Here is a 19,315-nt window from a genome sequence, read left to right on the forward strand (position 1 = left end):
GCTGGAGGTGAGAACCCAAAACATCAACAAATCAATACATTCCTCAAAAGAGGTGGCGACTCTATTCAATACAATTTTCAGTTGGTAGCTCTGCTGCGGGAAAAGACTTAGAAGGAAATGATTTGATTACCTAAGATGGAGAAAGTATACTATGATCAGGAGGCAGCTCTATGTTACACCATGGAGGAAGAATACATACACCCTTAGATGCATTTTTCAATTTGGAAAGATATGAAGGCGAGACATTGGCACATTTGTTCATAAGGATGGTGAATATTTTTCAGGAGGTCCCTTCAGACATCATGCCTCCACGCAAGGAATTGATAAGAAAATTTCGTGCGTTGAGAATCTCACCAAAAGATCTTGATTTGATGCTTTTCTTCCAAATATTGGATGAAAGTCCCAATTATATATCTCCTTTGGATGCATTTTTGAACTTAGAAAAGCAAGAAGATGAATCTGCAACATAATTTTTTATGAGCATGTTTAATGCCTATCAAGAAATACCTTCAAAATACAAACCTCCATCATCTGCTCTTCTCAACAGGATGCGAGAATTAGGCCTCTTATACGATCATCAGTTTCTTAACTTTCTCAAATTTATGGATAATGAACTAGTTGCAGATGAAAATGAATGTGAGACTGAAGTAACATATGAGTCAAATGAAGTTTCAAATTCAAATGGAGATGAAAATTTTGAACATTCTAAAGGAGAATCAGCCCATGATGATACTTATATGCCTATCGATGACAATGAATTTGAAAATGAGGAAGAGGATTCTCTTCGTGTGGAGGAGATTTCAGCCTTGTTAGATCTAGAATATCAGAAGCATGTTGAGAAAAATGGCTCAAATTTTTTCTCGAATCAGCATGGTGAGAAAGGCAATGGATCAATGCATTCTCAAGAGGTATTGGAAGAAGGAGATAATAATTCACAGGAATCATATAGTGAGGACGAAGTAGAACATCATATGGTGTTTGAACAAGAGGAAATTTCAGAAGACAATGTTGATGAAGACATTAGTCTTGTTGATGACACACTTGATGATCCAAATGAAAGCTCTCATGATAGTATGGCTGAATTCTCTATATTCTTGAACCCATTGTTCAAAGAAGAAGTGATAGAAGATACATGTGAATTTACTATATTCTCAAATCCATTGTTTGAAGAGGAGTTTTTATGCAATCAAGTCCATCGGCATCATGATGAAGATAGCAGGCCTAACAATGATTTGGAAGTTGAAGAAACTCATGACATACATTCAGAAGGTGAGATATCTTCTAGTTCATCCCATAAGCAAGAGTTGCAGCAAATATGTGAAGAAGCGATAGAATCAGAAAGGCGTAGTGAGGAGAGTATGTTTGAGCATGATTCTGAAAATTACCCAGGTATCCCATCTGATCTTGATATAAAGCAGTAACAATTGATGGAGATAAACCATTCTCAATGCCTTATTGTGAGGATAAGCAATATCTAGAGTGTGGGAACAAAGCATATTGTGTGCAAGGAGACGTTCAAAACCGTGATCTAAATGTTTGCATGACCGATCAAAACCATGACTATGAGGATCCTCCATTCAGCAAAAACCATAGGGCACCTGATGACTTCTCAAAAAGATAAACATAAGACACATAATAGAGGATGCATTGATGAAATGGAAGAAATAAGTGTTTTTTATAAGGATGATGCCTCCAATGCAGCGACGTTGAAAGTGTTACTTGATCAGAATAAGGTGTTTGATAGAGGAAAGAAGCAATGTTCACTTTTGGGGGCCTAGGGCCACCCAATTTCACCCCTGCATCATGTTAAGCATGATTGCTCGGTCTACTCTTCCAGAGATAGCTGGAATCTCATTATGCCCACAGGGGCCATATGTCCCCAGAAAGAGCCACTGATGGAGCTCTAAATTTAGATGCTCTATTTTTGCACATTTTGTGGATGAGATAAAATTTTGAGTTAGAAGCCCCTTTCAAAAGGTAGTCATATATAAAATCTGCTGAACCATAAGGAGGTGAAAGAGATTAATGATAAAAAAAGACTTCTCTTTCAAATCTTAATCCTATATGTGCATATTCCCTTCTGGAAAAATGTCATCAGCAAATTAGGGAGAGAACAACACATAGTCATGTTCAATGCTCTTGCTATCTATAACGTTAAATAATAACAAACTGCAAAAGTATTTCAAAATAAATGGGTCTTCAATTGTTATAAAGATTTTATTTCTTGGCAAATGCGGATGGAATCGAACTGCTATAATGGGTTTTGCATTAGAGAAGTTTGGACAATACAAAACTCATATGAAGCTTACCTTCAATACTTCTGATGAAAGAACATGGAAGAATTGAGTCTATGATACACCTAAGATTGCCACTGTACATTCAAATTCTCTTAGTGCTCATTCAAGTATTTTAGAACACTTCTTTGACAATGAAGAATATATAATCTATGCGGGTGGAGGACTGCAAATAATCTTGTTTGATGAAAATAATTTTGTTACAATCATTAGCGAGTTCATATTCCCATCTGAGATTGGGAGCTCTAGATGTTAAGATAGGAATTTTGGAACTTCTTCACAAGGACTTGCAGTGCTTCTATCGATAACAAGAGAAAGTTTAGACCAAGTATCAAGCCAGTCAAACATGAAATGATGAAGATGCCTGAGCATAGCGACATGGAAACAAGGGATCAATAGTCCCACAGCAAGAGAGGAACCATTGATATTTACACTCTAATGATAGAAATAGAGTTTTACGACATTGAAAACCATCTGAAGATAATTTACTTTTTCCATCTAGTAGATTGCCGGCATATAGCATAACAGGATTGGCATATGGACGGCATATTGAAAACTTATATAAACCAATACACAGGAGGATGAGACGACAATAAAAAACTATATGTTCATATTTGTGAACTCAGAAGAAAAAATATATTGAAGAAGTGATCAGGTTCGAGGAGAAGGTCTACCCGCCTAATTGTAGCGGAGCCTGAAGTGCAGGGGAATCAAGGTGATTCTCATTTGTTGGCCATAACTGATTGTGGAATCCTTTCGGAGAAGTGGCAGGCTCTTAGATTTCCAATCTGCAGTTTTGGGAACCAACAAGTTGTTAGCAGTTTCAAATAGAGAACAAAAGGCTTCAAAGACTGCTTCTCTGTTGGTCAACAAGATGCTCAAACAATGTGAGCCAAAAATTGAGAAGTACAAACAACTACAGGCTAAAGAAGAACTAAAAGCAAGGGAATTATAGGTTGAAGAGTCTCAGAAAATGAGCAAGAACCAAATAAGGAAAGAGCAGATTTGTTTTACTTGCAAGCATATGTAGTCACTTGAACATACTTGTGAGGAAAACAACGAGGAAGAGTCAACTCAAGAAGTGCAGATCAGTGTTGAGGAAGTTGAGGACTCCTTAGTCCAAGTTTAACATGATGAAGATTGTGAGAGGGGTCCTTCTATGGGTGATGGTAAGGATTGTTCTACTATCTTATTTGGTGAAATGGAAGTGGTTATTGACAAGCATTTTTATGAGAATGTCTATCTACATGATATGTCTAAAAATGAAAATGGACCTCTCCATGTGAATGGACCAAAGTAACGAGACTCGGACTTGGCAAGGGTAACTCAAATTGTGACCCGGCTCGAACTCGCTTGTGACTCGGCAGCGACTCGACAAAGTGACAAAAGCCTTGAAATTTAGAGATTTTTTAGGATTTAAATTAATGTAATGTCCCAAAATTAGAGGATTTTCAGATATACCTTTATAATATTAAAATTTATCTATAATATTATAAGGCGGGGGCAAAAGGTCAAGGAGGAATAAGACGAAAAGCCAAAGGGAAGTTGAAGAGTCACAGGGAAATAAGACGAAAGCCAGAGGGGAATTGAAGAGTCTCAGTTCGTGTATTAAAAAGGGAAAGAGGTCCATTCCTGGATATGGTTGATTTATGATTTAGATTTTAGTTTCTCTTGTGAGAGTATTTGGAAAGCTTCAGCTTTCAGCCAGTGTGAAGACGTAGCCCCTTGTGCCGAAAGGCAATGGACGCAAACCCATTGTCCATGGAGACATCATTTCAGGTGTCTCGTATGCACTTACAGGTTTGTCTCTGAGTGTTCCAATCTGACTATTAAACTGTGTAAGATTGAATTTTTAGTGCTGGTTATTGTATTGTTGTATAATGCAATAATGTGTTTTAAAGAGTAGTATAAGAGTTTATTGGTTTTTATATTACTGGTTTGTAACGCATTTTTATATGCTCAAATCCTGAATATTATTTTGGAAAGAACAGGTTATTATCTTGTGGAGAATCTTCTGGTTTTATTGTTGTATAATATTACATTTGCCTATGTTTGAGTTTTGAATATTATATTCAAGAAAAAGCTTTATAAATATCTGTTAGAGTTTCTACTAGTTTCGATTGTATTTTGTAATACATCTACATATGTTTAGTTCTGAATATATTTTGAGAAAAAATAAAGTAAATATCCGGTTTGGGATATTTCAATGGTATTAGAGCTATCGAACTTGCCATCCTATTGGGCAAAAGATAGTTACCAGAAAGATTATTTTGAAACTAGATTTTGAAGTTTATGCATCAAGAGTAGCGAGTGACCATTACTAGTATTACTGTGTGAAGTAATTGCAGAGATACAATTTCTACAGATCATAGTCCTTTTCTCTAAGGATTTGGTACACGAGTATCAATACAGTATAACAAAGGTACATGGCATGTGAAGACATATGAGGTTTCTCTAAAAGATAAGGACTTTATAAAGGGTCCTTGGACACAAAGCAATTTAGATAATGGTGTTGGTCTTCTAATCTAGTTTCACTGCCTTTGGGAGGGGTTATTATTATTGGCGAGCAGACGGTTGTAGCGCATTTGTATTTAAAGCGATTCCAATTAGACCTCCATAACAAAAGCACATGGCAGAGTAGATGCAATTAACCATCGATATCTATTGAGTGATCTGTTGGAATATCTTCGTTTGCTTGTGATCACACGTGAAAAAGAAAGAATTACAGGTCTGGAAGTAGAAGTTTTGGGGGTAAACTTCAGCCACTTCAACAACTTTGTATTTAAACCATGGCTATGTATATGTGAGATCTAGCCACGGAGATTCTCAGTTTATAAAACTCAATCTATAGCTTGACCAAAATGGTTCATATGTATCTGTGTTGCAAATTTTGTAAATCTTGGTCCCATAGTAGATTTCTGTGTTGTTGACCTAGAGAGAAAAGGGTAGGGGCAAGTAGTTACATGTTCTGGAGCTCATCGTAAACTTATCTTATGCAAGATGGAGACTTTAAACGGACTATAGTGTGGCTTTACTGCTGAAGTTTTGGTGGCCGAGTGCATTCAAATGCTCATCAATTGAGCCCACAACCCATTGAGAAAACAATCAATCAAGGTCATCAGGAGACGGGGAGACATGGAGGTCTCCGATACTGGCACTGGTACTGGTACCGGTATGACAATTTTTCAAAAATAGGAGATGGGGGTACTTGGAGACGGCAATTTTTTTTTAATAGTTTAAAGCTAAGTTACCAAATTCTCTTCAGCAACCCTCAAAGTCTGGTTCAATTCTGTACAAAGTCTAGTCCTTGTCAAACTCTCTCCAAATTCTCTTGCAAAGCTACGAATTTGCTGCAAATTCTGTTAGAGGAACTCGGTTAGAATTTACAACGAATTATGAAGAATTTGCTGTCTTGACATAGGCTGAAATTGGTCTCGGAACATTTTTTTTAGAATTTTTAAAGTTCGTTTTTTTTACCTCTCAACCCTATTGTGACCACTAAAAAGACCAATAAAGATGTTTATTTGTCATTTATGCATTTGTGTATGAAAATGAAAACTTGCTTATAAAGGAAAAATCCAAATTGACAATAGGTGACATCTAAATTGATGATTATAAAGGAATGTCTTTAAAAAGATATGATACGCTTGAATCCGGGACTTCAAATTTGTATCTCACCTTTTGATATAGCCTGGTTAGAAATGCTTTAACCAATACAAAATAAAAATTCAGATAACTGCACTTATCTTTTGATAATTCCTTTCATTCTCAAACTATCCCCATGATATGGAAATATGTTCCATGCATGTGACCAAGCAAGTGTATCAAGTTGTATGTAGTGCTAAATGATACAATAAATGTCCTATTGAACTGAAACATAAATTTGGTGGTGTATTTTGCTATGTTCCTTTACTATTAGCAGATTCAAGTATGGATTTATTTTTTGTTGCATATATACACACATACATATTTATAAATAAAAAATGTTTTTGTACGGATGAACCCAAAACGAATCCGAACCTGAGCCCAAAAAAATTTAGACGAATTTTGAACCCGAATCTCGAACCCACATCCATCCGAAATCCGAACCAATAACTTAGGTTTAAAGAGTCTAATACTAAATACAAAATTTGAAAATAGTAATATTGTAAAACTAAAAGACTAAAGTAAATAATAATAGTAATGTCACATTAATATAGAGTCAAATATTTCAAAACTCACATAATCACATTATTGTATCTCATTGGTCTTAATTTTTGCATTAAAAACATTAAAATGAGTGCTAAAATATATGAAATTATTTAATATTATATTTACATTTATACTTTATTAGGAGACTTTGGGGAGACTTCACTTTTTGGATTAGGAGACTGGGAGACTTCAGGAGACTTTGTTATGAAGTCTCCAACCTTTTTCAAGGTCTCCGGACACGCAAAAAGTCTCCAAGGCACATCTCGGTCTCCAAGACGCAACTTTTAGAGGGGAGACGGGTCTCCTCGTAACCATGCAATCAATTGAAGACTGTCTATTGGTGTAAAGCTTGCTACCAGGTTGAGAACAAGCAACATGATAAAAACGGCGACTACACAAGTTAAGAGAGACTCGGAAATCGAAGTTTGAAATGGCACAACTCATAGCTTCATCCTTGTGTTGAGCTGGAAGTATCATTGTGACCAGCGTAGTGGTGTTACCAAGTGGAAATTAACAACCGTCATGGTATCCTTGTCAAGGGATTTAACTCTCATAGCTCGGGATAATTTGAAAGGAGACTTGGGTTGTATGAGTATCTGTGAGAATCAAACTCACTTCTCTTCTGGAAGCCAACGACACTTCACTTATTGTGCACGGGTTTTTGAAATTCTGGAGAAACATTGGTAAAATTTGAGAACGTATGAATGGTTTTTGCATAGTAGAAAAAATAAATCGGGATAATAATTGGTAATGGAAGTAAATCGGATGTGAGAATTTACAACATAATTTTGGAATATATTGTTGCTCAAGCCAGTAGTTGAATCTTTTCCACAACATTATTATCGATCATTGAGGTGACCAAAAAGTTGTCATTACCTGTTAACATGTTGAATACAAACTTTGGAGTTGCAAAAAAAATTCTTTGCGAAAACTAATTTCGAGGCCACCTGTCACGAAGTGTTACTTTAGCCAGAAATACATGATAGTATAAGCAAAATCTTTGATTGCACACACCCAGGTAACATGTCCGTTCCTGGCAAAGGACGTTATTTATCAAATTCGATAATCAATTCGAATTAGGTTGATAGGTGTTGAAGAGTGTTGCATGTCGAAATTGTGGATGAGGTGGAGTAGATCGGTTACAATTCGAGTGCAAATACAGAGAATAAAATTCGTTGAGTTGTCAGATATTAGCGAAGTTGGGTGTAGAAACAGAGAGGTATGTGTTGAAGAATAAGAAGTTCAAAGCCTTCAAGTAAGACATAATTGGTCAATTTCACCTGTTGAGAATGACAAATATAGGTCTTATTAGTTGAGGAAAAACTTTCATATTATTAGACAATTTGGGTGTCGCAATGGCAAAGGATGGGTTACGACAGTAACCAATATGGCTTAGCTTTCAAACTGCAGCAATCTCAAGCTAAAGAACTCGGGTCTATATATATTCCATCGGCTTTGCATTTCATGTTTGCTATGTATGTATTACTTAATCTTCCAATTAAATCAAAGATATTGTCCATTACTTCCAACATAGTAGACTTATAATTTTTTGTCCTTACTGCAATCAATGTTAATTTTCTTGCACATTAATGTTTCCGTGTCAACCTTATATCAATTGCTTGGGTATCTATTCCATTAAGTGCCAATATAAGATTGCTACAGTAGCATCAACACTTTCAGTTCCAAGTTGTTCATCAACTGTTTGACGAAATTTCACTAGCCAGAATTCAGCTTCTTTGATCAAACTAAGCAAGGAATATTACAGGTGCTAGATTACTAGTAGAAAGATAGCAGGAAAATCAAGAAGTTCTTTTGAAGTGTGTTTCTAAAAATTTGGGTTCTAACCATCATAAACCAGTTGCTACCTGTGTTATTTACAAGTGCCTTCTTCATTGGCATACATTTGAGGCTGAAAGGATAGCTATGTTTGATCATTTGATTCAAACTACTTCTTTCAAAAAATAGTGCATCAGGAAATATTGGGAAATATATAGCCCTAACTAAAAGGAGAGAAAATATTTTATTATCAATTTTCAAGATTTTTGTGAATGTACGTCTAGTGCAAAGTCAGCTTGAGGAATACCAAATCTTATTGATATTGTCAATTGATAATGGAATCAAGATAGTTTGACTATTTGAATAAGGCAATTCTGGGGCAAAATATAGCTGTTTATCAGACTTACGATAACAGAATAACAACATTCAACAATGGGAAAAGATTTGGATAAAATCGAGAAGGGTACTATGAAGCCACAAGAGCAATTAGCCTAGAATTCTAAATCCGATATAAAGCAGAAATAGTCGGCATTTATAGAGTATAAAGAACTTCCTACCTGAATTCAGAATGATTTATCATTGAGTGATTACGTGGATTTTCATCTAAAGCAACAAAATAAGATTGATTGGCAAAAAGAAAGTATTCGGATTTGGCTCAGGATCTCCTTGCAAAAGACCAAGCCAAAAATGTGTATGAGGAATTTCTAGCAGATCAAAATCATCAAATAGAGGTTCTTGTTAAAGAGGAGCAGTCAACTACCATTGATTTACAACCTTCTAGTTATCATGTAGAGGATGTTACTGAAGGTGCAAATTTCTATGTTGGTGAATTAAAGGTTAGTTTTGACAAGCAAGTTGATGAGGTCGGTTGCACAAAAGGTAATAGCAGGTTGGAATCTTTGTATGATGAACCATATATTTATGATACCCATGACATGAAATTAGAGGAACATACCGAGATGACACTGCAACAAGATGAACTGCTTCAAAATGACAATCATGAAATGCATACCTTAAAGAACCAGTTGAAGGTTAATGAAGATAGAGTTGCCGCATCTCTGGTACATTATGGCAACACTCACAAGATGGTTGAGGATCTCTACAGGAAGGCACAAAGGGATGAGAAAAGAGATTGGCCTGTTGATGATCTGCAGGTGGTCAAAACAGCCCTTGAATCTACGAAATCAGATTACTTATGTTTGCTTTCCGACAGGGATTATACTCTTAAGGTTGTTGGATCCTATATCAACCAATTGAATAAAGAAAGGAATGAGATTAAGGAGCTCAACAAGGAACTTAAGTAACGTTCATGAGACATTGGTTGATACTCAGTTTTCTCTCAGGAAGCAGAAAATCACATTCAGAGCACAAATCATTTTAGGGAACATGAGGACAAAGAGAGGCAGGAATTTTTCCTAGAGGTAATTGATGAACTTGATTGCATTCAGCAGACGTATGATTTGGATAGTTGCCCCAAGCGACCAAGTTCCAAAACTTTAGATCACATTCAGCTTATAAGCAACCCTTTATTTGAGGTAGACGTTGTTTGGATTTCCGATAACCCACTTTTTGAGGTAGAGGACAGAGTTCCTTTTGATTTCCAGAAAGAGGATGACCTTGACTTTAAAGATTCGAATCAAGCTATAGTTCTTATCAGCAAACCTTGGTCATAGGTTTGGTGTGGTGAAGTGACTATTGCTGCCCCTCTTTCATACAGCCTTTACATGGTTCTGAATTCTAACTTATATATAGGTTGGATGGATTTCTTATTTCAGCAGTTAAACAAGTCCTAGTGGAGGATTGAGGAGAGTTATGTGTTGATCATAGGGAATGCTTTTTCAGCTTCATTCTTTCTCACGACCCCTATGTATTTAGGGATTCTTCTGAGTGATGATGGCAGTATTATTTTTTATGCACTCTTGGTGTTGATTTCAGCTTTTGGGCAGCTCGTTTCCTGCATCATCTATTCAAGACAGGTCATTATTGCCTAATTGCCTACTGGGGTATACATAGCTTCTGGATACATTTTTATCTCATCATATCAGTTGGTTATGCAATCAGTGTTTGGGATCCAAGAATTTGGTTGATAGGTGGATTGCAGTTCGACACCTTGTTTCGCAGTATGGCAAGACTTGTTCTCAGATTGGGCTACAGAGCTACTTACAGATTTATATGGGATCCTAGTATTAATTGCTTGAGGACAAGCAATTTTGAGGAGGGGAGATTCATAATGTCCCTTTTTGGGACATTAGAGGATTTTCAGATACACCCTTATAATATTAAAATTTATTTATAATATTATAAGAGGGGGGCTAAAGGTCAAGGAGGAATAAGATGAAAAGCCAAAGAAAAGTTGAAGGGGAATAAGATGAAAGCCACAGGGGAGACAAAGAGTCTCAGTTTGTGTATCAAAAAAGGGAAAAAGGCTCATTCCTGGATATGCTTGATTTATGATTTAGATTTTAGTTTATCTCCTGCGAGAGTATTTGGAAAGCTTCATCTTTCAGCCAATGTGAGGACGTAGCCCCTCATGCTGGCAGGCAGTGAATGCAAACCCATTGTCCGTAGAAACGTCATTTCAGGTGTCTCGTATACGCTTACAGGTTTTTCTCTAAGTGTTCCAATCTAACTGTTAAATTGTGTTTAAGATTGGCTTTTTAGTGCCAGTTATTGTATTGTTGTTGTATAATGCAATAACGTGTTTTAAAGAATTGTATAAGAGTTTACTTGTTTTTATATTACTGGTTTGTAACGCATTTTCATATGCTCAAATTCTGAATATTATTTTGGAAAGAATGGGTTATTATCTTGTGGAGAATCTTCTGGTTTTATTGTTGTATCATATTACATCTACCTATGTTTGAGTTTTGAATATTATATTCAAGAAGAAGCTGGATAAATATCTGTTGGAGTTTCTATTGGTTTCGATTGTATTTTGTAATACATCTACATATGTTTAGTTTTGAATATATTTTAAGGAAAAATCAAGTAAATATCCGATTTGGGATATTTCAATTGATTCCATGCATCCATTATTCAATAAAGTTTAAATAAAAGGTAATTTGATCACATACATAACATAAATCGATTCAGTTGGTGTTTTTTGGACTAACAAGTACTCTAAACCCAATATCAAGGCGCATAGATGAAAACAAGACTAAGGATTAGCTAGGTCCCATACTCAACAAAATTAATCTCAGCTTTGAACCAACTTCAATAGAGTACACTAGACTCTCTACACTTTAGGCTCTGCAAAGCCAAGGCGGGTGCACCTCAGGGATATGAATGTGACTGGTTATTTTGATTTTCTCTTCAAACTCGTACTCACTAATACTTCTTTCTAAACTATCCCTTATAGCAGATAATGGTCACAATTTCTTCTTGGATTTGCAACAAGCAACAAGCTCTATGATTACAATAGCTAGTTATAACCAAAAGGAAAGCTATCACAAATAAGTATTGACCATCAACTTTAGTTCTTCATTACATAAATGAGAAATTGATTTTTTTATTGATATATGTATTTTGCAACCATATGAAACATCATCTTGAAACTGAAATTAATTCATCAGTGCCTTATCCATTGTTACATAGAGTCAAAACTAGCTACTTTAGATCTATTTAATTGACTTACAATTAAATTTTTCAACGGTAAACTCTGAATCTCATTCTTATTATATCCCCCTCATATACCCAAAACCCTTATCACTTACTGAAAGCAATTACTTAATTCTTTGAACCAACTGCAATCAATAAGAAACATACAATTTATTTAAATTGCATTAAATTGAAAGAACATTGTTCACTTCAATCCCAAAGATCACAAACATACATGAAAGGAGACAAAACTCAGATACACAGTTATGCAGAACTTCCCTTTGTATTAATTTCCTTTGAAAATGAATACAATACTAATACACTCAAAATATAACTCAGAACTTGACAACTTGATCATTCATATTCACTATATCTTCCAGTTTTACAAGATTGAATGCATTCATAAAATAAACAAAATTGGACGGACTGTAAATGATGTAAAACTGAAAAATCTACAAACTTCCGACCTCTACTCCACATCTTGGAAATCCTTATAAAGGATTGCAACAAGCTTCGAATGGGGGGACACATGGCAAAACCCTAATGGAAAAGAAAGGTGGCAGGACATGTACAAAAAAGTTACAATTTAAGACATTCCTCTGCACTTGATCCAAAAATAGGATGTAGTTGAAAAGTTAGCGGGTGGCTATTTATTGCTGGAGCTTTAACTTTAATTCTTTGTCTTTTTCTGTCTTCAGCAAGTAAATCCTCAACTACCTCCTGCCAGCAGAGCTTTAATCTCTCCCACTGCTTCCAAAACATAGATCTCTCTTTTGGTGGACCACTCAGTTGATTTAACTTCTTCTAAGTCCTTTGTGGCTTTAATCCACCAGGCATCTATTATAGCTTTTGACCCACTGAAAATTTATTTAAATCTATTTCAGCTCTGAACAAGGAGTCAATCAAATTGTTGAATGGGCATCACTGTTATCTTCAAAAATTGTTACTCTGGCCTCTTGAGCTAATATTGTATTGAAAGAATCAACATTCTTGCCATTCTCTTAACTTGTTGTTCGTATCCAAAATTGGTGGAATATAGGGCTCAATTCTCTGAGATAAAACTTTCAACTTTCCTTGTATTATTTGCATTTTTCCAGTAAAGAAGCCAATTAATTCCTTTACCATTTCTAGGCCTTTCTTTATTGTAATGATCTCGTCAGGCAAATCTAGCTTTTAAGCCATCAACATAATAAGCCTCTCTAAGAAATGAATGTATGGTCCCCAAAGATTGAATGTGGGTGACAACCATGAAAGTGCTTCATTGCAAAATTTCTCAGCATCTTGTAAAGAAACATATAATGTATGAGCCTGCTGTGATATACTCTTTAGAGTTTCAACCCTATGGCCAATCATACCTCTAAGGACAATTGTCCTTGCCTCATCACCTTGTTGTGTTGGTAGAGCATCCATGCTCAATCTTCTAGGCTCTATATCATCTACCTCCAACTCATCTGTCTATGTTGTTGTCTCTGTTGTAACCTTGGATGGTTGCTCCTGACTATCCTGTTCTTTGCTCTATTCTGTAATGGAAATTTGTTCTGCATTGGATAGCTGCTCTCTGAGAGATGCAACTTCAATTTCTAATCCTTGGACCTTAGCCTCAAGCTCTTCAATTTTCTCTTCGTTAACATCGCTCTTCCTAAACTCATCCTCATAGAGCTTCCTAACATCAAAATAATCATTAAAGGATTTGGCTAGCCGTGTCTCTATCTCCTCTACCTTGGCCTCATTCATAAATGAAAAGTGTTTTACAGCCTTGGAGATCTCTACACCTGAGGTACCTTGTAATGTCCATACTATCATGTTGCCCTGATCTATGCTTTGCACATCCATTAGTTTGGGCTTGTTTGTTGCAGGAGCCATGCTCCATACTGCCAGAGACTTGGCATCAATCTTGAATCCAGATCCTCTCTGTAGTCGACTAGCACCATATGCCTCATATGAGATGGCATTCTCTTGTCTTCTGATTTGGTCAAGCACAAATGCTTGTTCCAAATCCCAACCAGGCACCAATAACATCCCACTCCTCTGACTAGATCCCTTGCCTCCTCAAGAGTGATGACTTTACTTTCAAGATCATAGGCATGCAATTTTTCAACCAATTCTTTCTTCTGCTCATCTAACTCACCTGGTTTCATCTTTAATACCAGTTCACTCTGTTTGACCTTATACAAGAAGCTCTTAAACTCATCTGATTTGATGAACTCATCATCCTCTATAAATTGTTGGGCTTGGATGATCCTATCATCCAACCTTGCTGCCGCTAGCTCCAAGTCAATCAATGTGTTCTCAGCTACAGTGACTCTATCTTGGATATAACTTTGTCTTAAGTCAGCAAAGTACTGACTTTTGCCAGGCAGGATTTGCAGCGTCCTCTGTTTAACCTTTTTAGGGATGTGGACAACCTTTTGCCTCTTATTTCCCTTAGTGACCCATGATGCCTGAGGGAGCTCATTTTCTTCCATTTCTAAGGTCACATCAAGTTCGGGCTATCAGGATTCACCCTCTCTTCTTCCCTAAGTGGTTCCTCTGGCATTTGTGTCATGATTTCTGCATGGTCAACCGCCATCTTTCTTATCCTTTGTGAGTAGGGGATATCTATGTAAAAACCTTTGAAATTGGGATCTAATCTCTTCAGCTCCCTCTCTACCCTCAATACATCAAACTTTGACAATTTATCAATTGCCTCCCCCATGGGGCAACTCCTTGGTACTAGGCAACACATAGTTTCTTAATTCCTTAAGGGTGTTCCTCATCCAATTATCAAGATCATACATCCTATAAGGACCAGTTGACAGATTGTAATGGTGGAGGAAAGAATGAATCTGATCAAGGGATTCTTTTCCAATTGAAAAGTCTCCCACCTTAAAAGACCTACATAAGAATGCGCCTCTATGTACCTAGGTCCTAGGTACTCCCTGTTTACCATGAATAACTACCACATGAACTCAATGATGGCCAGTCTAGGGGGAATGAATTTTGGCAATATATGTGTGGGTTGGAGACAACCATAAACCCTCATCGAGGAAAAAGTTGGAAATAGGAAAATATCTCCCCAATTATGATCTAATCTTTTGTTCTCAGGGAGTAGTGCTGGTTTTAAAAGACTTTAAAACCTCAAGTGCCCTAAAGTAACTTGGGTCTAACATTTTCATTATGATGGTACTGAAATTATTGAAAAATGAGATAGAATCAGAGTAATGATAGGAGTTATCCCATAATCGTGTCTACAGTTGAACTGGCAGCTCTCCATTGGCATTAAATGTGTGATCAATTAAGTCTGGGCTTATATACCCCACCTTTTCATATAGGATCAAGTACATCAGCAATGACTAATGGTGGAATTTGAATTTTTTCATTTCTCCATTCTAGGCCAGTCCAATGTTCTCCTTCATCCTCCCCAAAATATACTCAACATAGTCATATTCTCCACCATTGTAGGAGTCTTGCACATCTCTTGCAATGATGAATTCTGCTCCATATACCATGTCAATTCCATCTTTACCAACTACCTTATGGACAACATACACAATTTTCACAAAATAATTTTTGAAATTGTCCAAAGGCATCATCTTCTCCACCTTCTTGGGGTAATCACCCACCTTCTTTAGGTCAATGGGAATATGTTGTAGCATTGACTTCCCTATGTAGGATTTGGTGTTTCTCTCAAATTTTCCTTGTAGGTCAACCAAGTTTACTGGTTCACACATGGCACCGTCCAATCCAAATACTTCAATAAATGAGGCACAATCCAGTGTGCATAGAATAGTTCCATTCCTTTTGTGGAATGATTTGGTGGCTGGATTATATGATTTGATCAGGGCCTTTACCAAATCAACATCCACAAAGACCTCTGGAAAGATTAACTTTGGCAGGTTCTTCTTCCATGGATTGCAAATAGGGATCTTTGCTCTGTTGCAATAAAAATATCTGAAAAGCTCAAAACCAATGACTTCAGGATATGTAGCATCTCTACAAATATATAAGGGTCCTTGAGCTCATGGTCATATGCAGAAATGGCATTTGAGGATTCCAGGAATAACTTAATCCATTCTTCCACAAACCTATTAGGTTTCTTCTGCTTGGTTTTTCCTCCCTTTGAAGCTAAAGTTTCTGCAACTTCCATGTTTGAAGCTTGAATTTCTTCTACTTCCTTGTCAAACATCTTGTAAATAGACTAGAAACTTTCGCAAATAGCTCTAGAAATAATAATCTGCTGACACTGAAAAACTCTACAACTGCTCTAAAATCTCTAATCTCTGCAAATGGTAACTAAAATACTAGATTATGGAATGTTTTATGCCAAGCGTACATTCATCACCCTTCTTTGTGCATTGATATTTTGCATGCTCGGGCTTTAAATTCAGTGCAGTTTGTCAACTCAGATGGAGCATCCACATAACTATTCCGGCTCAGGAACTTTTGTACTTTACTCAAATTTTATTGGCCAGGGTTTCTTGTCGTTATTCCAGCTCAAAAAAGTCAAGTTCACTTTTTCATGTCAAACTAGGGTTTACGAGATTGAAGGAGTCCTTCGTATCATCTTAGGTGGGGAACTTTGGCTCTACGATCTCACAATACATCAGTTACCGTGACATCAGAGCTTACCTTTAAGTCTCTTGCAATCCCACGAGTCACAGTTTATACATACTGGCATAGCATCTTATTTTGCTTTCCTTTGCCTCACGATCTTATGATCACGACTTAGTGTACCATTTCGTCACTTCAGCAGTTACCCTTCAAACCCTTATGATGTTACGAGCATAGCTTTGGCATAACATTATGTATTGATTTTTTGTTCCTTACGACCTGTTGGTTCCCAAAACTGTAAATTGGAATCCTACGAGTCTTGCCAACTCGATGCTGGGATATCCAACTAGTTATGGCCAACTTGACGAGATTGATCAATGTGATCCAAATCCCTTGAGTTTCTCGCTCTGCAAAACTAAGGTGGGTGTACCTGATCCTGGACAACAGCCTTAAATCCAAGATGCTTAAAGCAGATTGATTAGAATGTGAATGCGATGAAAGTTTTCCTAACGGCAAGAATTACAGAAAATTTAAACTTGCAAATAATGAATTAATAATAATAAATGAATATATGATTTATTTTTTTAAAAAGGAAGTACATATTAACGCAACAAATGAATATATTAATTCTTCAAAGGAAAGATATGATATAATTGTCAACATATGGATTGCAAATTATGAAAAATATAAAGACCAGTGCCAAAGGGCAATAGAGTCAATATTATAAGTTTAAAACGTACAACTTTATAAAATTCTACGCACATTGATTATAAACAATTTAGTAATCAAGATGCGATAGATCAAATATATGGACATAATTTTAAAACAATCTGGAAAGTATTTTAACTCATGTGGTTCAGAGACAAATGTAATGTTCCTGAACAGAAATAAATGTATTTAATTATTTTTGTGTGATGGGCCGATTGTTTAATTTAACTCGGACCCAAATTTAATTTTTGTCATAGTAGAGTGTGTCGCCGTCAGCTAATTTTGTACACCCTCGAAAATCTTTTCCGATGGGTATTTAAGCACGGCTCGTAGTAGTTGATAGGTATGCTTTTAATTTTATCTCTCTGTACTGCGGATTCCTGCTGGAGTTTGGCATTGTTCGCCATTTTAGAAGTGAAAGACCTTCCGTATTTGGCTTGCACAGTTTCGGTGGGTTTCATCCCTCACCTTATTCCGTTGGTGTTGGTTTCAGTCTGTATCTGGCAATTTGAAGACTTATCTATATCAGGGTTCTTGTTGGTGAATTTCTTAGTCTCTGCGTATGCAAATTGTGCAAGTAATTCCTACAACTCTAAGTGTCATCATTTGGTTTGCACTGATAATTCATCCTCCGAAACATCACTGTACGACAACCATCCTTCACACTCCCCTATACTTCACCATAGAGTCAATTGCCCCTTCTGTGTGTCACCATACGGCAACCTTGGGCCACCGTACAACCACCCCTGTTGCCCACAAACCCTGTACGGGCTCTTCCTGCTACACACACTGTACATATGGCTTATAAATATTGTTATCTAAACTTCTGTTGCACCATACGGTACCTAAGGCCACCGTACGGCATCCTAAACACTTCCGTACGGCCATCATACCCCACTGTACTGCCAATAAAACCCACCGTATGGCTGTTGTATCCTGCATATGACAACTTGGAGCTCATCTTCCGTACGGACTTCCTCAGTTCCGTACAGCAATCTTGGATCACTGTACGGCCATTCCATTTCCCAAGCAACCTACGGACTCAGTGACTTCCCCCCAGATCCACCGTACAGACATATTGTTTCCAGATCGAATGCCCTCCATACTTCCAGTTTGATTGCCATCCCTACACCTCTGCCAAAATCGATTGTGGAATTAGAGTTGATAGTTCCCAGCCTGCATTCTATAGACCGTACGGCCTTAATTTTGGAGTCGTCGCACTGATAAAAAGGGGTTCTCAGTGAGTGCGAAACATTACAGTGGTATCAGAGCAATTGATCCTGCCAGCCTGTGATCGGTGAATGCGAGTTTATAGCCGAAAGAGGACACATTCTATTGATCAAAAGGCTGACGAACAAGAACGGGAACGGGAACCGACAGGTGCCAAACTCATTGCACTTCTGAGGAATCTTGCGCGGAACCAGGCACAGATCACTGACACTCAGCGGCTTATGGAAGAAACTCTCAAAAAGTTGGCGGAAAACAAAATTTCTGGAGAACCGAATGGACATAGCACAGATTCGATGGCAGGCAGATCACACCCTCACACTGCACACTCTCAACCATCCATGCCGACTTCCCCACCACGGACTGAGACACATCACGGAGAGAGACTTCCAACCTTCGAGGAAATACGGGAGGATTGGCAGAATGCAAATCTTGAAGAAGACATCTCCTACAAGGATTACGCAAATCTAAGAATGAGATACGCAGGAGGTGGAAACAGTGGAGGATATTTTAACGATGACCTAAGGAGAAAATCGAGTAAGGTGAATCTGTCTCCATTTGATCAAATAAAGACTTATGCTGAGTTCATGGAGAGACTAATTGAACGATTTGATGGAGAAGACCCCGAGCTCAATTTCAAAGATCTGGCACAACTGAGGCAAACGGGATCAGTAGATCAGTTCATCGCAGATTTTCAGAGACTTTGTGTTGGTGACAGACATTTCTGAATGAAGGCAGGTCGTTCTCTTTATGGATGGACTGGCAGAACCACTCAAAGGTTGGGTAAAAGGATTCAACCTGTCAACCTTGACGGAAGCAATCAATAAGGCACGAAGCATGGCGTCGTCGTCAACATCATCCTCATCCTCTTGGATTCATTCACATTTGAAACCGCCGACATTCCCGAGGGACAAACCTCCGCCCAAGAAGCCATCGCTGGATGAAGCATCCCGACAAGAACTCCGAAGAAAGAAGTTATGTTTTAATTGCAA

At 37.2% G+C, this 19,315-nt stretch overlaps 1 protein-coding gene across 5 annotated transcripts in view; it reads right to left on the bottom strand.

Annotated features, from left to right (window-relative positions):
• The window catches only part of LOC149530220 (Tetratricopeptide repeat (TPR)-like superfamily protein), a 108,145-nt gene that overhangs the window by 57,510 nt on the left and 31,320 nt on the right, over positions 1 to 19,315 (bottom strand). The window lies entirely within an intron of this gene.

Source organism: Cupressus sempervirens, chromosome 11, assembly GCF_028749045.1.
Source record: "Cupressus sempervirens isolate cs-2001-9-10 chromosome 11, ASM2874904v1, whole genome shotgun sequence".
Lineage (NCBI taxonomy): Eukaryota > Viridiplantae > Streptophyta > Pinopsida > Cupressales > Cupressaceae > Cupressus > Cupressus sempervirens.